Source organism: Marmota flaviventris, chromosome 1, assembly GCF_047511675.1.
Source record: "Marmota flaviventris isolate mMarFla1 chromosome 1, mMarFla1.hap1, whole genome shotgun sequence".
In the NCBI taxonomy this organism is placed as follows: Eukaryota; Metazoa; Chordata; class Mammalia; order Rodentia; family Sciuridae; genus Marmota; species Marmota flaviventris.
The window spans coordinates 86,984,993-87,005,453 of record NC_092498.1 but is presented as its reverse complement, the minus strand read 5'-3'; the positions used below and the strand labels follow the sequence as shown (position 1 = coordinate 87,005,453).

The 20,461-nt window shown below is 40.4% G+C and overlaps 1 protein-coding gene and 1 non-coding gene across 3 annotated transcripts in view; both read left to right on the top strand.

Moving 5' to 3' along the window:
- Jazf1 (JAZF zinc finger 1) overlaps window positions 1-20,461 on the top strand; it is a 327,436-nt gene that overhangs the window by 43,000 nt on the left and 263,975 nt on the right. The window lies entirely within an intron of this gene.
- Window positions 18,186-18,288, top strand: LOC114096237 (U6 spliceosomal RNA). The gene has a single exon (XR_003583385.1). It is a non-coding gene; the product is annotated as a U6 spliceosomal RNA (small nuclear RNA).

Here is a 20,461-nt window from a genome sequence, read left to right as displayed (position 1 = left end):
GCAGGAACTAGGTGTGCTTCTGCAATATGGATCTCTCCTGTCTTTCTCCTGATAGACAGTTAGCAGAGGATAGAGTATGGATTCCGAGTGAGATTACCAGGAACTGAACCCTGGCTCTACCATGTGTGCCTGGGCAAGGGATGTGAACTGCCTATATCTCAGCCTTCCTTTTGGGACAATGGATAATAAATATATCTATCCATAGGGTTGCCATCACAATTGTCAGCTTTCTGTTACTATAGCTAAATACCTGAGAGAATCAACTTAAAATGAGGAAAGGTTTATTTTAGCTCCTGGTTTCAAAGGTTTCAGTCTAGGATGGCTTGGCCCTGTTGCTTTGGGCCTGAGGCAGCACAGTAAACCATGGAAATGCTCGACAGAGGAGGTCTTTTCACCTTATGGAGACTGGGAAACAGACAGGAAGAGGCCAGGATCCCACTATTTCCTTCCAGGGCATGCTCCCCATGACCTGACTTCCTTCCACTAGGCCCCAGCTCCTAAAGATTCCCCCACTTCCTGAAATCACCAGAGGCTGGGGGACCTTCAACACATGGGTCTTTGGGGGACATTCAAGTTCCAAACTGTAATAACAAATGAGTTAATAAGTGGAAAGTTCTTAGAAATGTGTCAAGTATGTTCTAAGTACCAGACAAATGTTGGTTGACACTAATAATAGTATGCCCTTAGGCTCTCAGTGGCTCTTTATTCCCAGGGTATTAGCATAGTGTTCTCTTGCTTGTCACTAAATAACTCCCATCTGCCAGATGGTCACACAGGATCCAAGTTGGCCATCCTGAGTTCCTGGCTGCACCGCAGACATCACTCATGAGGTGCCACTGAGAAACAGCATGGGGCGGAGAGGGGAACACCCCGCCCCACCCCCACCCCCGAAAGCTTTGCCATCTATGTCCTGGGAACACACACATGGATTACATACCATTCATCCAAGAGCGCCCCTCTGAGGGGGAGAGAAGGACATGGAAGGAAGTGCTTGTGAAGCCTGTGGCAAATGCTCTTAAGGAGACTGAAGGAATGAGGAAGGGCATTCTGGTTTGCTGTGGATCACCTGTCCCACATAGATCCCACCCTTCTCACCTGGACTTTTGAAGGGTGACTTAAGGTGGGAGAGAGGAGCCATCAGCAGGGCAGAGAAATCTGGCTACAAAGAATACCCTGTGTTTCAGTCCTCAGTTGGCCTCCTCTGGCCTCTGGCCTGCCCCACCCCCTTATTTGCAGAACAGTTGAAAGGGTGACACTCTAAGTCACAAATCATGAATCATGGCAAGCTGCTTAACAGCTTTATGAGCAGTTCCTTCTTGCCCTCAGGAGCTTCCCAAGTCTCCAAGGTCACACAGCACAGTAGTTCACCGAGGCTTTGGAGTGGGACATTCTGAGTCCAAGGCCCAGCTCACCACCTTAATTGCTCAGCAACTTCCTGCAACTCATTGTCCTGCCTGTGCCTTAGCTGTCCCCTGGAAGATGGCATCAAGAAGCCTCGCTTTTGGGTTGTTGGGCAACAAACTACTTTTGCACAAGGCCTGGCATGGAGCAAGCACTCAGCATTAGCAGGTGCCATCCTTACAGACTTCTGGTGGAAATGCCATCCTGTCCTCCAGCTCCCAACTCACATGCCCATCTGCTTCTGCCAGTTCTCTTGTGGCTTCTCTGGGAAGCCTTCCCAACAAGCCCTCTGCCTTCCTCAGCAGAGGCTGAGTTTAGCCGTGCCCCTTATGTCTGAACAGTTGATATTTGGGTCAGAATTGGGTCTTATCATCCAGTATTTTACATGGGTCTCCTCATCCAAACTCCATGAGGGCAAAGGTTCAGTGATTCATCTCTGAAATTGTAAGTGCTGCATATGCAGTGGAAACCCACTAAACATTGGTGGGTTTGAGCTGTGCAATCATATCTCTATTCAGTTCATTGCTTAGCAGCCCAGAGCAGCCCCACCTGAACTGAGATGTGATTTCTACTAGATTCTAAACACACCACTGTTTCTAGACTCATTCTGCATGGATTTAGGTGATTTCTTTCTTATACTTCTCAAGGGAGGTTAACTTCCCATTTAAGAGATCAGCAGAGCAAGACAAGTTTCATGTAGTAGATAAGGGTATTGTGTTAGAGTTAGAAAAACTGATGTTTGAATCTCAGGCCTATCACTTATCTTCAACTGTTACCTTAAACAAGTAACTTAAACTATGTCTCAGTTTCTTCATCTATAAAGTAGGAGAAACGTACCTTCTTAGAGTTGTTAGGGTTGTATGAGATCAAAAGTACAAAACACTCAGCTCAACCCTGATACGAAGTGGACATTCAGTAATTAGTACCTGCTGTGATTCTGTCCATTGTTGTTATGCTTTTGGCTTCCATAGCAGCACTGTGGATTGGCAGTGCTATCCATACATTTTGGAAATATGAGTGTTTTTTTTTTTTCCTTAGGTGAAACAGGGAGAACAGAGAAAGGTATTTGTACAGCTGCCAATCTCAGCAGCTTGCAGAAACTAACTTCATCATGCAGAGTGGCTTATAATAAGAGAGCCAGTAGAACAGCACAAGATGTTACACAGGAAGAGGACTAGAGATGGATCAGTTGATAACCTCCTTCCACCTAGATGCATAGTTACAAACAGAAATTTATGTCAGTGCCACCTACTTTGCCAGAATACCACCAACTTGTTTATAAGGATTTTGTTCTTAGTGTTGCTGTAAATGTCACTTTACCTTACCCTGAAATGAGTTTTTAAGAGGCATTTTATAGTTCATGTTCTTCATTATCGATCAGATTTTAAAAGTAATTGCTTCTCTTGAAGCTGTCTTTTGCCCTTGAAAACATCTCTTCCATGTTCTTACAAAACAGGGCCTCAAAATGCCGTCCCCAGATGTCCATGTGTGGGGGGCGTTTATCAGATAAGATTTTGGCAGAAAGTCCTGAGTAAAGCTATTTTGCTATAAACCCAGGCCAGTTCTTATTAAAATAGCCAAAGAACATGTGGTTGTGAGAGTCGCAGGATGCTGTTTGCTCTTACTAGCAATTAACTGATAGAAGAACACTTGTAAAACTTGTAACATGTAGCAACCCCTACATATTCAACAGTATATTTTGTGCTGCAGGGTGACAGCTCTGTCTTGCATCTGCCTTTTAGTTAATGTTTGTAGTAGCAACCCAGCTCTGTTGTTAGGTATGTGGCCTGTTGAGGAGAAAGCGCTCTTCAGTTTTGGAGAATACAAACTTTGGTAGTAGAAGTTTCCACATTTAAATATCCATATTTAACTTTCACTCAAACCTTTGCCTGAGTGCATACGTGTGCAGTGTGATATAGGCACACTCAGGTTTAAAATAGTCTTATTTCTCAATAGTAAATTCACGTGTTACTATATAAGGAAAACATTGCTTCCTCTTAGTTACCCAGTTATTAAACAGCCCAGTTCATAGTTTGAGTCATTGCAAGTAATAGTGGAAATAACATTCATGTGTTCATTTGAAGTTTATCGAGCACCTGTATCATAAGGGACAGTGCTCAGCCTTTGAGAGGTAGGAGGAATGAGATATGAATCCCACCTCTCAAGGAACTTACACTCCAAGAGAGATAATACGAATATAAGTAACTATAATACAAAGCAGATTATAAATGATAGTATAAAAAGTACCAGACAATGTACTGTAGGAATTACAAGACTTTATACACCAAATTTTCAATCTTTTCTTCTCATATCCTTGGGATGCCCTCTGCCATGATGCCTGTACTGTCACTATAAGATCGTGTTTTAAAGCTAACTAAAATCAGCTCATAAATAAATATAAATAAGTAAATAAGTGTAAATAAATAAATAAATTTAGACTTGGCTCTCACTGGTGCTTTTCAGAAACCAGGATCCTCATATTTCTTCAATAAAAGATGAAATGCCAGTCAATGCGAAACAATAATGGTGCCCAGCTCTGGATGGTGGAACCATGAACTCTCTGGTAACAGATTTTTACTCGGTGTGCCTTCGCACTATTCATAATGGAAAAGTCCCTAAGTTAAAAAAATAAAAAAGGCTCCCATGCCCCCATGCCCCCATGCCCCATGGTTATTCAGGTTCTCTTTCAAACCATCAGTGTTGATGAGTGCTCAGGACCTGCTAGGCTGTTCAGGGCACAGGGCAGGCGGTGGCAACCAAGGGACTCAAGAGTCTGCCCTTGCTTTCACCACATTTGGGTTTTAGTAAGGAAGGTGGATGAGGCACTAGTGATTAAATATATGAACAAGATATTTCTGATAGGATTTTCAGAGCCAAAAAGGATATAAAATATATAATGGGACAGTGTGTGGTTTTTCAGAGTAGCTGGTGGGACATTGGTCAGGGTTAGGGAAGGCCCATCTGAAGAGATGAAGTTTATGCTGAAGCCAGAGCCATGTGAATGAAGAACTCTCTGGAAGAAGACTGTTCTAGGCAGAAGAAGCAGGAAGTGCAAAGGCCCTCAGGTAGGAACAAGTTGACCTGCTCAAACAGAAGGAGGAGCCTTGTGGCTGAGATGCTGTGAGAGAGACCATCAGGAGGCTGGCGAGAGCTGGGGTCCCAGTGGACACCAACAGAGAATCATTACAGCAGACAGGATTTTGAGCTTACTCAAAATACCACCTAGGTTGAGTTGATTCCCAGCCTGAGCATTCACAATGGTTGAATTCAGGGGATCTGAAAGCAGGTGGCTGATAGGTAAAGAAAGGAAATTAGAAATTCTGTTTTCTTTCCTGTGTCCTCCTGGCAGATTTAAAAAAAAATAAACACAATTTCCACAATTCATGTCTTTCTGTCTCTTTGCACCCCTTTATCTAGGCCAGAAATCAACATAGGATTCTTAGATTTTTTTCCCACTCCATTATGGTGCTTCTTCCTTGCAATATCCCTGTATTACTCCATTTCTAAAGTAAAACTCATCCTCCTTCCCCTTTAGACATCCTCAATCAAACCTCTCACTTCTTCAAGGCAGCCAAGTGTAGCTGGTGGCAGGAAAATAAGTCTAATTCATATCATGAATAACTGATATGATCTGGTCCACACAGAGAATCATTTGCATTTTTTGAAGGGTGTTTGTTAAGCCCGATGAATCTTATGTTTTAATGAGTAAAGTAGTAAAATAAGGGTGAATAAACATTTGAGTCGTCTGCAAGGTGATCTTTTTTGGAAAGGCAGGGAGTGGGGAGTGGGCCTTGGTGGTTAAAGCTGTGTCTGCTTTTATGGCTGCTTCCTTTCCTCCACTCACGGATTCTCTTGACAGTTCTGGATACATCCATAAAGATTCTTCTGTCACTGCTGCCACAGAACTGGGAGTCTCATAATTGGGAACGGTGGAAAGGTTCAGAGGGGTGAGGGTGGGAGACAGTGGAAGATCAGTTGTTTGTCAGTCGAGTATCTATAAGTTGAGAGCTAACCATAGTTGAGTATCTCATTTGGAAAATTTCACTTGTAGTTGGAAGATTTGAAAAAAAAATGATTACAATTGCCCTTTCTTCCATGTCTATGTTTAATTTCCACTCTGTTTATGCATGTGGATGCAGGGTAATTCCAAATAATGGTAATGATGAAGGGTCATCATTACACAGAAGATCATTCTGTGCTCCTAATTAAAATTACAGCTGGAAATTGCTTCCTTATGTGTACCTCAAATTGCCTTTGCAATAATTTCACTTTATAACTTCTAGTTAATCCTCTCCTTACCACCCTTAAGAATCCTTCCCTGTCCTTGAAGTTGACTCCTTTGAAATCTTTATGAGCAGTCCTGGTTCCCCTAAGCTATGGGTATCCTGATACTTTGTTCCCACAAGTCTTTAAGCTTCTAAGCAAAACAGTCTTTGCTCCCTTTTCTCCCTCTGCACTTTTAATGAGTTCTGTTTCTGGAACAGGACTTGATTTCATGTTGCGGTCAATATAAATTAGCTGAGCCTTGCCTCATTCTCCCTAATGAATTCATGGCTAACTATCTTTCAGGCCAAGACTGCCACGTACTGCTTACCCTAATTAGTATTCTCTAATGGTAATCAAGTGACCAATAACTCACATGTTTTCAAAATGAGCACTTATTACATTCCATTTCATCAGCTATAGTAGGAAAATTACATGTAATGATATTCTCTGTGGGATTCAGAAAGGTTTTAGCCAAGAAACATCTGATCATAAGGGCAGTATGATCAAGGGTTTGTTTGGTTTTTTTTTTAAATCAATATTTTATGTGGTCATTCTTTTGTCCCATATGTTTCAGGTTTGATAGTTTAACACAATAAATTTGAAGATTTGTGGATTGATATTTTCCATTCCATCAAATTTTAAGAATCACATCTTAAAGTACATAGAAAGAAGTGTTCAGTTGACTTTCATACAGTGGAGAAAGAATGTTCATGGCAAAGTGACAGCCCAGTTTTCCAACCCAGACGTTAGAGAAATCGGGCAATATTCGACTGTCTAATAGAGTAGTAACAAAACTCTATGCAAATTGTAGGATACTGCTCTGGGATAAGCCCTGAAGATTTGTGGTTGTGTTGAGAAATGCTTATTTTGGTCTTTTGTTGAATGAATGAAAGAATGTTGTTTATAGAACTTTGTCATATATGCAGAGACTAGATTATAGGGGCTAAACATCCGCCTGTTTGCTTGTTGTTTACAGGAAGAAGGAAAAAAGAGATGATACTCACTATGTTAAGGATATTTTAAAATATTCTAATTATCTAGTTCATATTGCGGTTTTACTTCTATAAGGAGAGAAGTCTGTGGTAAAATGAACAAGTGTTTTGTGAAGGGACTGGGAATCTTTTGTTTCCTTCCCCTTGGGTAATGGGAGAGAATTCTTTGCATATATTCAGGTAGGCTCACTAGGTAAGTGTGTTTTGCTGAAGTGACAGGTAACAATTTAAGAGCTTTCTGTCTTTTTGAATGTATGGATCACTGACATGCAGTTCAGTTTTGTACTGAAGTTTCTCAGTCTTGCTGAAACTAACAAACAGTTTTTGTGTCAAAAATAATTGAGAGCTAGGCATGTAGCTCAGGGGTAGAATGTATGTCTACCATGCATAAGGCCCTGGGTGATATGTTAGTGCATCTTAAAATATTTTTTAAGTTCAGGTAACTTCATTGGAACTTTTGATGTGAAGCCTGAAACTCTTCATTTCTAAAAAATCCAGCAGGTAAAGGTGATGGTAAGCTCAGTTTGGAATCATGCCCTATCACTCTGAGAGAATTATCGTTCATGCAGAATTTCCTAGAATACATAATGTGACTTCTCATGGTAGTAGAGATCCCTGAGTCCAGTTCAGTTGTAAAGCAGTCTGTAGGTCAAAGGTTCAGTGAATCTCTGTTCTTTAACTAACACATGTGCATTTGGTGTTCTGTACAATCCTGGGTGTGCAAGGAATTGAGGAGTACTCACTTCCAGAGAGAGAACAACCAGCCAGACTCCTGGTAACATTGGAGACTACATTAGAGTATTAATGTCATAAGACTTTATGTCCACACCCATTTGGCCCTGAGAAAACTCTTAGTAAATAAGCACAGATTTTATTTATTAGCATCCTTATTTTGCAGATGAGGAAACTGAAACTTAGAAGAATTAAGTGGCTCGCTTACATTCACATGACAACCAAGTGTTGAAGCCGTGGCGAGTTATCTGATACCAGGCCTCGCTGGTGACTGTGAATGTGGGTAGTCATAGAAACTCACATTCTTTGTGCCTCACTTATAAAAATACAAGAATTCAGTTCTCAGGTTATATGATTAGTGTATTCTGTGAAATGCATTTATTTTTGACCACTTCCTGGTTGAAGAGAATTAGTTTATAGACTCTCAGGGCATATTTAAAAAATAAATAAAACCAGGGGTGGGAGCAAGTCTCAGTTTCATTCCAGTAGAGTCTTTGGTTCCCTTTCGATTTAATGAGAAAAACCCTGGTCTAATAGGTTTCATTAATGTGAATACTTGTATTAGTATATTGTATACGTGTCTAGAGGCCTTAAGTAATGTGCTTGCATTCACTAAAATGAGCTAATGAACTAGTAAAATTTACTAATAAAGTCTGCATCAATACTACTTTAATAAAAACTAAGATTTTTAGCATACTCATACAAATGACACAAATATTTGTACTATATACTAGTCAAATAAACAGACTTTTGATTCCTTCTTTTTTTTAACTGATTAGGAATAGAGTGAGTGTTTAGGCATTCTGTTGTTTTTTATCTAAAAGAATCAAGGAATGGTAGAAAGATGTTGATAATGTTAGATGTAAGAAAATGTAGTACAATAAGTACGTATACTCTGATCATACTCTTAAAAAAAAGTGTATGTATGTGTGTGTAAAGAGCTAGCACTTTATCTGGAAGAATATAATGTACCAAGAATATAATATAGTAATTAGATCATGAGATTACAGTTATTTTAAACTTTTTCTCTTTTACTTTTCTTAATTTTTTACCATAATTAGGTATAACGTATCTATAAAAAGTCACTTTTACTTTAAATTCACATTCAAACTTTATCTATTTTACAGAAAAGAGAACTTGTAGTTCTTTTACTATAGTATTCCTTTATTTATTAAACTAAAAAAGTCCTCTTTCATTAACTGTTACTGATACTCTTAAAAACTGGAGAAGTGACCATGTTGGTAATTTAAATACTAACCCCTTTATCAAAGTCTCCTGGGTATGCTTATTTAAAAGGTACATTTTTATAGCTGAGTGGTACAACACTTGCCTAGCATATGCAAAGCCCTGAGTTTTATCCCCAGCATACCACAAGAAAAAAAAAAAGATAAAGAAAGAGGTGTTGGGGTTGGAGGAAGATCCCCAACTCACACAAATTGAATCAAAATATTTGGTGATAGGGCTCAGAAATCTGCATTCTTATTAGTCATTTCAAGTGATTCTCATGTGTAATTAAATTTGAGATTCACTCTTCTGATCATAGGTTTCTGGTTTCTTCACAGGTGGTTATCTTATAATCATTAAAGCATCTTCTAGATTTTATTTTTTTCATTTGGAAAATTTTTGATAACCATAAGTGTGCTTAATATTCACTTTATTGTCAGGGACACAAAGAGATTAGATGTGTCCCTAATTCTGTCCAAAATATGAGAAGTAAAGGGAATCATCCATTCAGCAAACATTTGAGGGGTATTTACAGAGAGTAAATTCCTTTATGGGTCTGACCCTCTCTCCACCCCAGGGAGCTAGGATGGAGCCCTGGTTGTGTTGGCCAAGAAGGCTGGAGGAAGAGAGTCTAACATTAAGACAATGAACTCAGGGATTCTCTTCAAAGCTTCTCTCGGAACTCTACTCCACACTCGAATCTCCTAAAGAATTATTATTATTATTATTATTATTATTATTATTTGTTTTTACTTCTTTCTTGAAACAATCCATTATCTTAAGAAATCAGTAAATCAGCATCTTATGTTCTTAATGGTTGCATTCTTTTGAAAAAGTCATTGTGTCAGGGAATTCACACAATTACTGTGTTTGTTTTGAATGTGTGCCACCATATGGAAGGTACAGTCCAGCTATCTTTAGTTTCCTGTTGATTGAAATAATTTGCAGCAAGTTGGTGCTAAGTATAAACTCAGAGGCACATCATCTTGCTGAGCTGGCCTAGAACTTAGTGTGCATCAGAAGCATCTGGAGGGCTTGTTAAAACACCACCATTTCTAATTCTTTAAGTCTGGGGAAGGGCCCACGAATATCTATTTCTGACAAGTCCCAGGTGTCAAAGATGCTGCTAGACCAGGGATCGCACTTTGAGATTGACTGACCTAGAAGATAAATTTTGATGACCAGTCAAATGTACAATCCATTTGATTTTTAACTCATTATGTAATATGGCCTCTGATTAGATGCTACTCTTTATGATTGAGTGGAAGCCAAGTTTTCTTTCTTTTGAATGTTTGCCACTTTGATGGAACAAAACCCCGGCACTTTTTTTCTTTTTAGACCTCCAGGCTAAATGACCTGTCAGTACATTCTTTCTCTGAGGGTTAACATGAATTAAGGTTAACCTGGTGAAATGTTTGTGTCCTTCTGTCAGGTATCACACTGCCCCTTGCAACTCTTAACCATTGTCCCCATTCCCAATGCAGGGCCATTTAGGCCACCAGATAGACTAGGTTCCACAGGTAGTGGAATCTAGACTAGGTTCCACAGGTAGTCTAAGGCACTACCTGTTTCTCTCATGGACATTTACATTTAATAGTAGTGCTTAAAGTCTTCAAAGGCCTAAGTCCTAACTTACAGGGCTAGTGTGGCAGACTTTGGAAGAAGGACCTGTCCATTTGCCCTTAGCCCTGCACTCAAGGTGAGTCTAGGGATCTTTGGCCTGCTTTGCAACTGTTTGTCAACTTGGTCAATTCTATACAAAAGCAGGCTTCAGAACTTTCTGGAATATATGTCCTCAGTTGCTGACTACCGCCTGGGATAACCCAGAGCTACAGTTATGTATTTGGAACAAACTGTTCATTGATTCTCCATCCTTCAAGAGGCTCACAGGCAGAGGACTTTGGCCAGAAAAGTCATTTAGCCTCATTTAGGAGTTCAAGAATGACTTGACTTGGTGATTTTTCCAATTGACTTGGTGGTTTTTCCAGGGACTGGGGGCGGGGGGGTGTCTAAGGGCATTGACCATTGACTTGCAGAGGAAAGGACTTCTAGGATTCAGTGCACTGACCCTCTCCTCTTTCCTCATGTGGCAGACTTCCACCCTGGAGTCCTGCACTTCACCCCTAAGGTGGCTGTAGAGACAGTGGTGTCCTTGAAATACTAGAAGACAGGGAAACAGTCTTGTTGGAGGGTGGTCTTGGAACTTTTCTCAAAGCTGCCCATCTCACATCATCACCTTCGCTACCTTTTATATTACTATTTTTGTATTTGTTTATTATTTGTCTACCCCCTGCTCAGGGAGGGTGAGAACAGAGACATTTTCTTATTGCTGTGTCTCCAGCACCTAGATCATCGCCTGGTAAATGGTCACAAACCATTGTTGCAGGAGCGATTTAGCATGGCCAGCTCATTGCTTTCGCTTGGAATGGGCTGTTACTAGGATAATATTGGTGGCTGATGGCGACTTTGATGGGCTACATCCTTCCCACCTCTCATCACTTCTTGGTGCCACCACTGACTTGGAACATGCTACTCTTGAACCATAGAGTAAGGCTGGAGTTCTACTGAGGAAGACAGCCTTATTTGATAGTCTTGAAGGAAATGTGCTTGGGTTCTACTCTATTGGAGTCACTCAAAGTTCTGGTTCTATCTACAAAATCACACTGATATCAACTGTGGTCTTCCAGTAAGCCCCTCGCATCATTGGATTGAATTTTGAACTGAAAGCATCATCCACCTGTCATTTATCACTGAAGTAGTGGGACTTGGCTAGCTGTCTGATTCTGGCACTGGAGTGAGGGCAGCGCTGAGGTGGAACAGGGAGGACAGGTGAAGGAGGATGGCAGAGGAGATTGGTCACCGGGCAGCTTAAGGTCCTTCCAAGGGGAGACCCTCAACTCTGGTACTTTGAACACCAGAATGATGTTAATCAGGGGATTTTTTTTTGTATCAGCATTGTCAACATTTACATTCACTTTACACATTTCATTTGCATCTGAAAAGACCAACTATAATCAACATTTAAGGGATAACACTCAAATTTGCATCTGATTGAGCAGACATGTTAAGTAATTTTAGGCTGGCTGTTGCTAGGAAACCAATTAATAATGCTCCACATTTCATTAAAAACTGGGTTCTATCTTTGCTTTCATTTAACTTCACAATTCAACTGCTTATGCTGTACTTTTTCTCCCTCGGTAAATTGTGACAGATAAATTATCGTTTTACTAAATTTATTTCTGTGATTACAATTGTTAGTCATATCTGTCAATACAACTTCAAAGCTTTTTTATGCTTTAGGGTAGAAAACTGAATTTTAACTGTTAATCTTTTATTCCCTCTTTCATAGCTTGTGAAATTATATTTCTGTGAAGACCTTCCAAATTGTGGGTTAACCAAAAAAAAAAAAATTTTAAAGCAATCTTCCCTGTTCCATAATTGCACCTTCTCAGTGTAGTGACTAATAATTAGAATATTAGGTGCTATTCAGAAAGCCACAGCCAGCTGATTAAGCATTCAGCTGCATTTTGTTTCCGCCTTTCCGTGGTTCGCAGCTAGACCAGGTTCTGTCCTTTATGCAGTGCAATTAAAATTTTTATGACTTTGGATGATGGACTCCTGCTCTTTTGAAGAGAAAACACATTTTTAGCTTTCTGTCACATCTCAGAGCCAATCAACTGGGCAGTTGCACGGAGACAGCAATGGTGTCGTGCAGTTCAGCATTTCGTGGTATTGATCTGGTCAGAATGCTCATTAAATAGCGAAATGAGTTTCTATTCACATCTATTTCACAGCATTTCAATCACTTTATTTGGGTGATGCATACAAATGCATCTGGTACCTCAACTTCAAGTGAAAAAGAAAGGCCAGCACTGGGGAGAAGAGTGCATCCAGGATATGAAGCTGTTCTTTCCTTCAAGAATGTCTCGGGCACCAGTGGTTATTGGCGGGGGCTGCTGTAATGTGGTACCTCAGACTGGTTGGCTTAAGCAATCAAAATTGGTTTTCTTCCAGAACAGACATCCAAGAGTAAGGTGCTGGCAGGGCTGGCCTTCCCCGGGGCCTCTCTTCCTTGGCTTGCAGGTGACCCCTTCTCTCTGTCTTTCTAAGTGCTTGTCTCCTCTCATGACAGATCAGGTTAAAGTAGGGCCCCTTGTTTTGATGCCTCTTGCAGGGCCCTGTCTCTAAATAGACTTACGTTCTGATGTGCTGGGTTTAGGGTGCCAACATATGCATTTCTGGAGGACACAGGTGGTCTGTGATGGGCACATCATACATTGCTGCCTTCTGTCACTTGGTTTGGTTCTTATTCAGCAGCCAGAACACTGAAACATCAGCTGGAAAGGACACAGGAAGGGGGATTCTTCAGTTACAACTTTTCTGGTTAGGTCAGAGTTCATCACAAACACTCAATGCTACTAGTCTCTGCCACCCACCCCCCATTTTGGGTTATTATTTCAGCCTTTTTGGACATATTCTAAGGCACTTTTTCCTGACCTTAGTCACTCATCTTAGGATATGAAGATTCTTATTTTTACCCTCCATCATGACTAGATATGGATATATGAAATATAGACAATAGAAATAAATGCCCATTTCCCTTTATAAATGAATTTTGGGAAAGTGTGTGGCTTTGATGTGGCTGCCAGAGGCTAGGCTTTGGGGCAGGTACACAAATGGCAACTGAAATATAGTAATACAAAATCCCATACAAGAGGTCCTTCATTCATTCAGCTAATACTTAACTGACTGCCTACTGTGTGCCACTGTGCTAGTCACTTTATGGCACTAACAATCTAAAGGGGAAATAGACTTTAATCAAATATATCATCATTCTACCTGTATAGCTGATACATGCAGGGAAGGGGAGGCATATGTTGCTATGAAGTGAATGCGGGTGGGGTGGGGGGCGTCAGGGAAGGTTGAACTGAGATTCAGAGGGGGGTGACAATTCCATGAGGTGTGAGCAGTTGGTGCTATAGTTTTGAGAGTGGTCATAAATTGGAATACAGGCAGGGATATTTCCTGAGAGCTGACTGCTTGTGCAAAGGTCCTGAGACCGAAAGAAGCTTAACATTGAAGAAACTAAAGAAAGGGCAGACTGGTGGGAAGAGATAGAGAGCAGGTGTGGAGGGAGAGGCATCTGGGACATCTTCTGGAAAGACAGGCACTTGGAAAAGGCTTCCCAGGTGAGTGACATCTGCATTTTTAAGGATAAATACAACTGATGTCTTCTGGCAGAAAAGAGAGAGAGGTACTTTTTGCTAGGAAGAATATCAGTAACTTAATATGACCAGGAAGTAGTTGCTGAAATGTCACTTACATGAAGGAACTCATCATTCCATTGATGGAAATTCACAGTTCGTTGGGGTCTAGCTAACATAGAATTTACTAGATTTGCCATCTGGGGAGAACCCTTTAAATCTTCCTCACTGGCCCAACCTCACCCGAGTTGCCTGAACCAATCCCAACCCCCAGCAGAAGAGACCAAAAAGAGCTGCAGCCATTGCTCTGGGTCAGCAGTTACTGTCAGGCTGACCCAGGTCACAGTGGCCAAGTTCTTCAGGGTTCAGATAATCACATGAGCTTCACAGCAGAACATGTTCTGGACATGGTGGCCTGCCAGGATCAGGTGGAAGATGTCCTGTCCTAAAGGGAGAATGCGGAGGAAAAGCTGGAGTCATGTGTCAGGAACACGTTAAGGGAGACTCTGGCAGATGTGTGCCCAATGGAAGGGCTCCTGTGTCATTTGATTTGGCTCAGGCATGCTTTACTCCTTCCCCAATGAAGCTAGAATCTGAAGATAGATTTGGATAGAATGCTTTTATTTCCCCCTTGCTTTTAATAATTCATTTAATTAAACACAAATACACAATGCTACTTGCTGGCTGCTGCTAGGTAGAAAGTCTCTATGTTTCAAAGGTTTTCATAAATACAAAGAATATTCTTTCATCTTGAAGACTTGTCTTTCCATGTGAATACAGGCACTCAATCATTGTATGGGTCTGAAGGTGGCTTGGGAGAGAACTTTCAACAGCTTCCAAGGTTATGAGGCTCAACTCTGCCAAGACCATGACATGGGTGATTATCAGTTGAGGGCACAGACTCACATGTGAAAAACAGAACAGCTAAACCTAAAACAGCATCTGAAGGTTGATGGATATGCAGAGCGTAACCTTTGCCCAATTAAGAGCTGTCTGTTTTTCTGAACCCCACAGAGAAATGTACAAGCATGAGACATTCTTATCTACTGTGGCCACATGTGCACGACTACGCCCCTGTGAATTTTTTTTTTCAGCTCAAGCAGTGGATAAATTGGTCTTTCACTTTTAGGAAATTCAGGAAACATTATTAAGCACCCATTGCCATTTCGGTGAGCACAAGGAGTGGAATGAAAACATGGTCACACAGTCTCCCCTTGAGTTTCAGATGAATCACCGGGAGGAAATCACATGGATATAGAAATGTAGTTTATGGTAACCTCTTGACATTGTACACCATGCTACATCTCACAGTGTTGTGCATGACTTCTGGATGCTTCCACCTGTGCCAGATCACATTTTTGATAGGGTTATTCTTATTTTGCACTTTTCCATTTTACCTGGGCACACCAACTTCCCTCTTCAGAGAGGTCTCTGGCTTCTAGCAGGGGTGGCTCACTGGTCGGAGTGAGATAAGAAAGCTCTGCATTTCATGGGGCAGGGAGGAATGGAATCAGGGTAGCATCCAGAAAATTTATGGGTTTAGGGCTTTTTTTTTTTTTTTGGTACCTGGGATTGAACCCAAGGGTACTTAACCACTGAGCCACATCCCCAGCCCTTTTTTATATTTTATTTAGAGACAGGGTCCTGCTGAGTGGCTCAGGGCCTTGCTAAGTTGCTGAGGCTGGCTTTGAACTCATGATCCTCCTGCCTCAGCCACCGGAGGCTTTGGGATTACAGTTTTGTGCCACCACAGGGGATTAGGGTTTAGTTTGCCAGCATCCTTGAAGTCTCAAGCAACTTCAGGGAGTTGGGGTTGGAAGAGGGCAACAGGGTAGGCTGCTGCTTATCTAGGCATCTGAACTGGGTCTCTGAGCAATTTATTTGTTACAGCTTGAAACCATGTGCATGAACTGCAGAGATGGAGTGGGGGAGGGAGGCCTGCCTGCTGCTAGTGGTATAGACATCTTTGCCCCTAGGGACAAAGGAAGAAACCTGCCAGTCTGCTGTTCATATTTACTTCAGTCCTTTTCAGCACTAGATGTTATTAACCTCTCTATGTCTGTAGTTGCTCAAGCAATAAGCTGAATTTGATGAACTAGAGATAGAGGTTTCTTTTGGTTCTGTGGTTACAGAATTTTAGGAAGTGCATAAAAGAGAACAAGTGTCCTCAAAGACCTCTACTCTAATTACAGAGTTTCATTAAACCAATGAAATGTAAAAAACTAACCAACCAAGCAAACAAACCATAAGCACTTTTTAAATTTGTTCTTATTAGTTATACATGATAGTAGAATGTATTTTGACATATTGTACACATATGGAGTATAGCTTCTCATTCTTCTGTTGCACATGATATAGTATTACATTGGCCTTGTAAATACACACTTAGGATAGTAAAGTCTGATTCATTCTATCTTTCCTTTCCCCATATCTCCTCTCTTCCCTTTATTCCCCTTTGTCTAACCCAAAGTACTTTCATTCTTCCTTACCTTCCCCCTGCCCCTTATTGTGTGTTAGCATTGCATATCAGAGAAAAATTTCAGCCTTAGGTTTTTTGGGATTGGCTTATATTACTTAGATGATATTCTCCAGTTCCATCGATTTACTGGCAAATGCCATCATTTCATTCTTCTTTATGGCTGAGTAACATTCCATTGTGTGTGTGTGTGTGTGTGTGTGTGTATCACATTTTCTTTATCCATTCATCTGTTGAAGGGCACCTAGGTTGGTTCCATAGTTTGTCTGTTGTGAATTGAGCTGCTATAAACATTGATGAAGCAATGTTTTTTTGTTTTTTTGGTAAGTGCTATTGCAAGATGGAAAGAGAATGATGTCCCTTCCTCTGAGTGTGGGTATCAAGAAGAGTCTGTGCTGGTTGGAGGGTTGGGCTGCATGTTTCAGGGTGGCAGTGTTTAGAGGAGTAAGGACCAGAAAAGACATTAGAGTGGGCAGGTAAGGGAAGGTCAAAGGTGGGATAAACAGAAAAGACTACCCGTATCTGGTCATTACTGAATTCAGCACATGATGGCGGTTTTTTGAATATATAAATGCACCAGAATAGAGCTGCTGATATAGATATGTGTAGAATGGTCCCTCACAGTTATGTTAGGGACAGGCAGAGTGAGGATCAGGGAAAAACAGGTTCAGACAAGGTGAAACTGGAGTTTTGGTCTATTCTTTGATGTGTCCCAAATGCCTAGAGCAGGTACTCAAGAAATATTTGTTGAATGAATGGAATGAATAAGATCATGATCTCAGGCTCTCTTACAAGAAATAGGAAAGCCATCTAGGAAAGGTGCATAGCAGGCGCTAGGGTGGACTGTCAGAGAAAGCAAGGAAACAAGAAAACAGGTAAGAGATTATGAAATAGGTGCAGGGCCATGAGGAGGGTTTGAAATTAATGAGGAGAGAGAGAAGGAAAAGCAGGATGGGGGTAGCAGAGAGAAAGAGTTGGTGATTGGTTATTGTGGAATGTCAAGGAAGGTTTGAGTCAGAAGTGCCCAAAGTGTAAGGTGTTAAGGAATCCAGGGGTGTTGGAAAATGGTAATATTATTGACATAGGTGGGGAAGCAAGGTATGGTGTTTTGGTCATTTTTGGAGGGGACGGGCAGTGGGCATTAATGGTTAGTTTTAGATACTCAGTTGTGACACAAGGGTGAGTTACCTCCAGGGGGACTTGCAAATTGAAAAAGGGTTGAAATTCAGGAGTCATATCAGGGCTGTAGAGCAGGTTTTCTGAGGATTTTCCCACAGGTGGCAGCTTCCAGGAGGGTGGGGAGGCCGCCTCAGAAGCTGTCCCGGGAGAACCCTGGCCACTGTCTCTTGGTTCACAGGGCTCTTGACTTCCACTTCAATCTGTTTCTTTGAGAAACATCCCAGAGGTCTTGGAAGCTATGCTTTGTCCATCTCTGGGAACCTCTGCTCCATGGAATTCTCCTCACCCCTGCCTTCTTCCCCATATCACCTTTATTTCTTATGTAGGACTGTTTTATTTTCAGTGTTATATATCTGGCACTAATAGCCCCCATTGTAAAATTTCCAATTTGTGTCTAATAATGAGCACCCCTTGTAGGAACTGATCCCCTTACTATCCTTGAAGGATATGTGTGTGCTCATAACGTGCGTGTGTAATTTTTCTTAGAAATGAATTGAGGATAACTAATTTTGTAATGTCCAATGACAGGATAATGTGTGACAATATAGATTGACTGAAACTTGGAGGATGCTGAGATGGGAGATTAGTATTGGAGTATGGGGCACTCGCCACAGGATACCACACCTTTCACATCTTTTAAAATTGCAGTTCATGAGAAACTGTTGATTGGAAACGTTGAACCCTTGCTTTAAAAAATAGCAGTATTCATGCTTGCTTTGGCAGCACACATGCTAAAATCAGAACTAGGCAGAGAAGATGAGCATGGCCCCCGTGCCAGGATGACACACCAGTTGATGAAGCCTTCCATATTTTTATTTATTCTTATGAAAACTCAAAAAATCATTTTTCCCTTTCCAGCTGAGATGGATCATTTTCAGATTCAACTTCCTGTTTTCCCCTCCTTTCTTTCTTTGTCCTAATTCTTTCGAATACCACACTGGTGATCCTATAAAATGAACTTGAGTAAACCAGAATCCTGTCATCAGTGAGAGTTTTGCCAGACTTACATTGTGTTATATTGCTTCCCTTTTAAACAAATCATGAAAAATAATTTAGTGACCTCCAAACCACAATCTTCTGAGGGGCGATTTGTGTCTGTATTTCTCTTCAAGTCAGGCATCTGCTTAAAAGATATTGACGAATATATGATGAATGCCATTTTAAAAATTGGGCAGCTCACATAAATAATTGAGCAGCATGAATTGTATTTATCTCTATAGTGTCTAGAGAATTAAAGCCATGAGTTTATAAAAGTCAAAGTTGAAGTTTACATAAGTAGAATAGTAGCTTAAAAATTGTGTTTCTAATTGGATAATGATGAAATTTTTAGTGTGTGGAAATGGGCTGAGTTGAAGGATATTATTGCTTACATTGTTAGATATTCAGAGATTCATTCCATATCTCATACTATTCAAATAAACTGCAACTTGATCAATTAATTTCATATGATGACCAGTATGATATACAAAAGAATTATGAAAAAATAAAAGGAGGAAGCATTCAAGAAAACAGATTTAGGGCTGGGGATATAGCTCAGTTGGTAGAGTGCTTGCTTTGCATGCACAAGGCCCTGGGTTCAATCCCCAGCACCACACAAAAAAAAAAAAAAAAAAAGAGAGAGAGAGAAAGATTTGCAAATGTCTGGTGTACCTCAGTTGCAAAATGTGAAGATTGATGTGTGTGTGCGTGCGCGTGTGTGTGTGTGTGTGCACGTGTGTACATTGCTGTGGATCAAACCCAGGGCCTCATGTATGCTAGGCAATCACTAAAATACTGAGCTGAAAATTGATATTTTTATTAAGGATTTCAATAAAAGTATGTATTCATATCTGCTTAAATTCATAAGGGCACTAGAATAAAATATGGGTGAAATCCTTTATAACTTTAAAGAAGGGCTTTTTAATTGTGACTCAAAGAGCAGAAATAATAAAAGAAAAAATGAGAAACTTGGCTAAATTTAAATAAACATTTTTACTTGATTTTTTAAAAAATAGCGATTGGAAAAAAAAACTGAATGGACAGATTGATCAGTTTATGTGAAGAGCTCCTATAGATTTAAGTAAATTATATTAGATTAATATAGATTAAAATGAAAAATTTTATAGGCCAATGGAAAAATAAGCAAAGAACAGGAGCAGATTATTTACATATTTAAAAAAATGCATTGTCAAAACCTAAGAGAAAATGTTTTCCCTCACACGGAATAAGAGAAATGCAAATTGAAACTATGCAGAAGTGACATTTTTCATTTTATCAGATTGGCAAAAATTCTACAGTGTGACAATTACATGTTGTTGAGCAGGTGTGAGAAAATTGGTGCAGTACTTCTCATGAGAGCACAAAACGGCACAACCCTGGCGAGGGCCAGTTTGGCGGTATCTTTTGAGATTACAGATGCAATTACCCTTTGACCCAGCAATCTGGCGCTGGCAATTTTTCCTGAGATACATCTGAATACATATAAAGTGACGTACATAGGAGGTTTTCCATTAGGCCATTGTTTGGATTAGGGAAGATTGGAAACAATTCAAGTACCCATTAGAAGACCGGTTAAATAAACTATGATCCATCCATACAATGGAATATTGTGTGGCATTTGAAAGAGAACTCTTTATACACTGACATGGAAAGATCTCCAAGATTAAATTTAAAAATCAAAGTATCAAACAAAATTTTTAATATGCCACCTTATAGAAAGGGGACATAATTTGAGTGTGTTACATCTGCTTGTGCATGAAAACACATTGAAGAATAAACACAGAGGATCTCAATAAAAGTGACCACCTCCAGTAGGTGTAGGGGGATGGCATGGCTGGGGATGTGGTGGACAGAAGCAGGCTAGGAGCAACACTAACACTGTTCATTGTACTTGTTGTATTATGTATTTATTTCTGAGCCTTATAAATTGTTATGATTCAAAATAAGTTTTGCAGTTACATGTTTCTAAAATTGCATTTCAGGGTAGTTTAACATATCCAGTGGCCAGA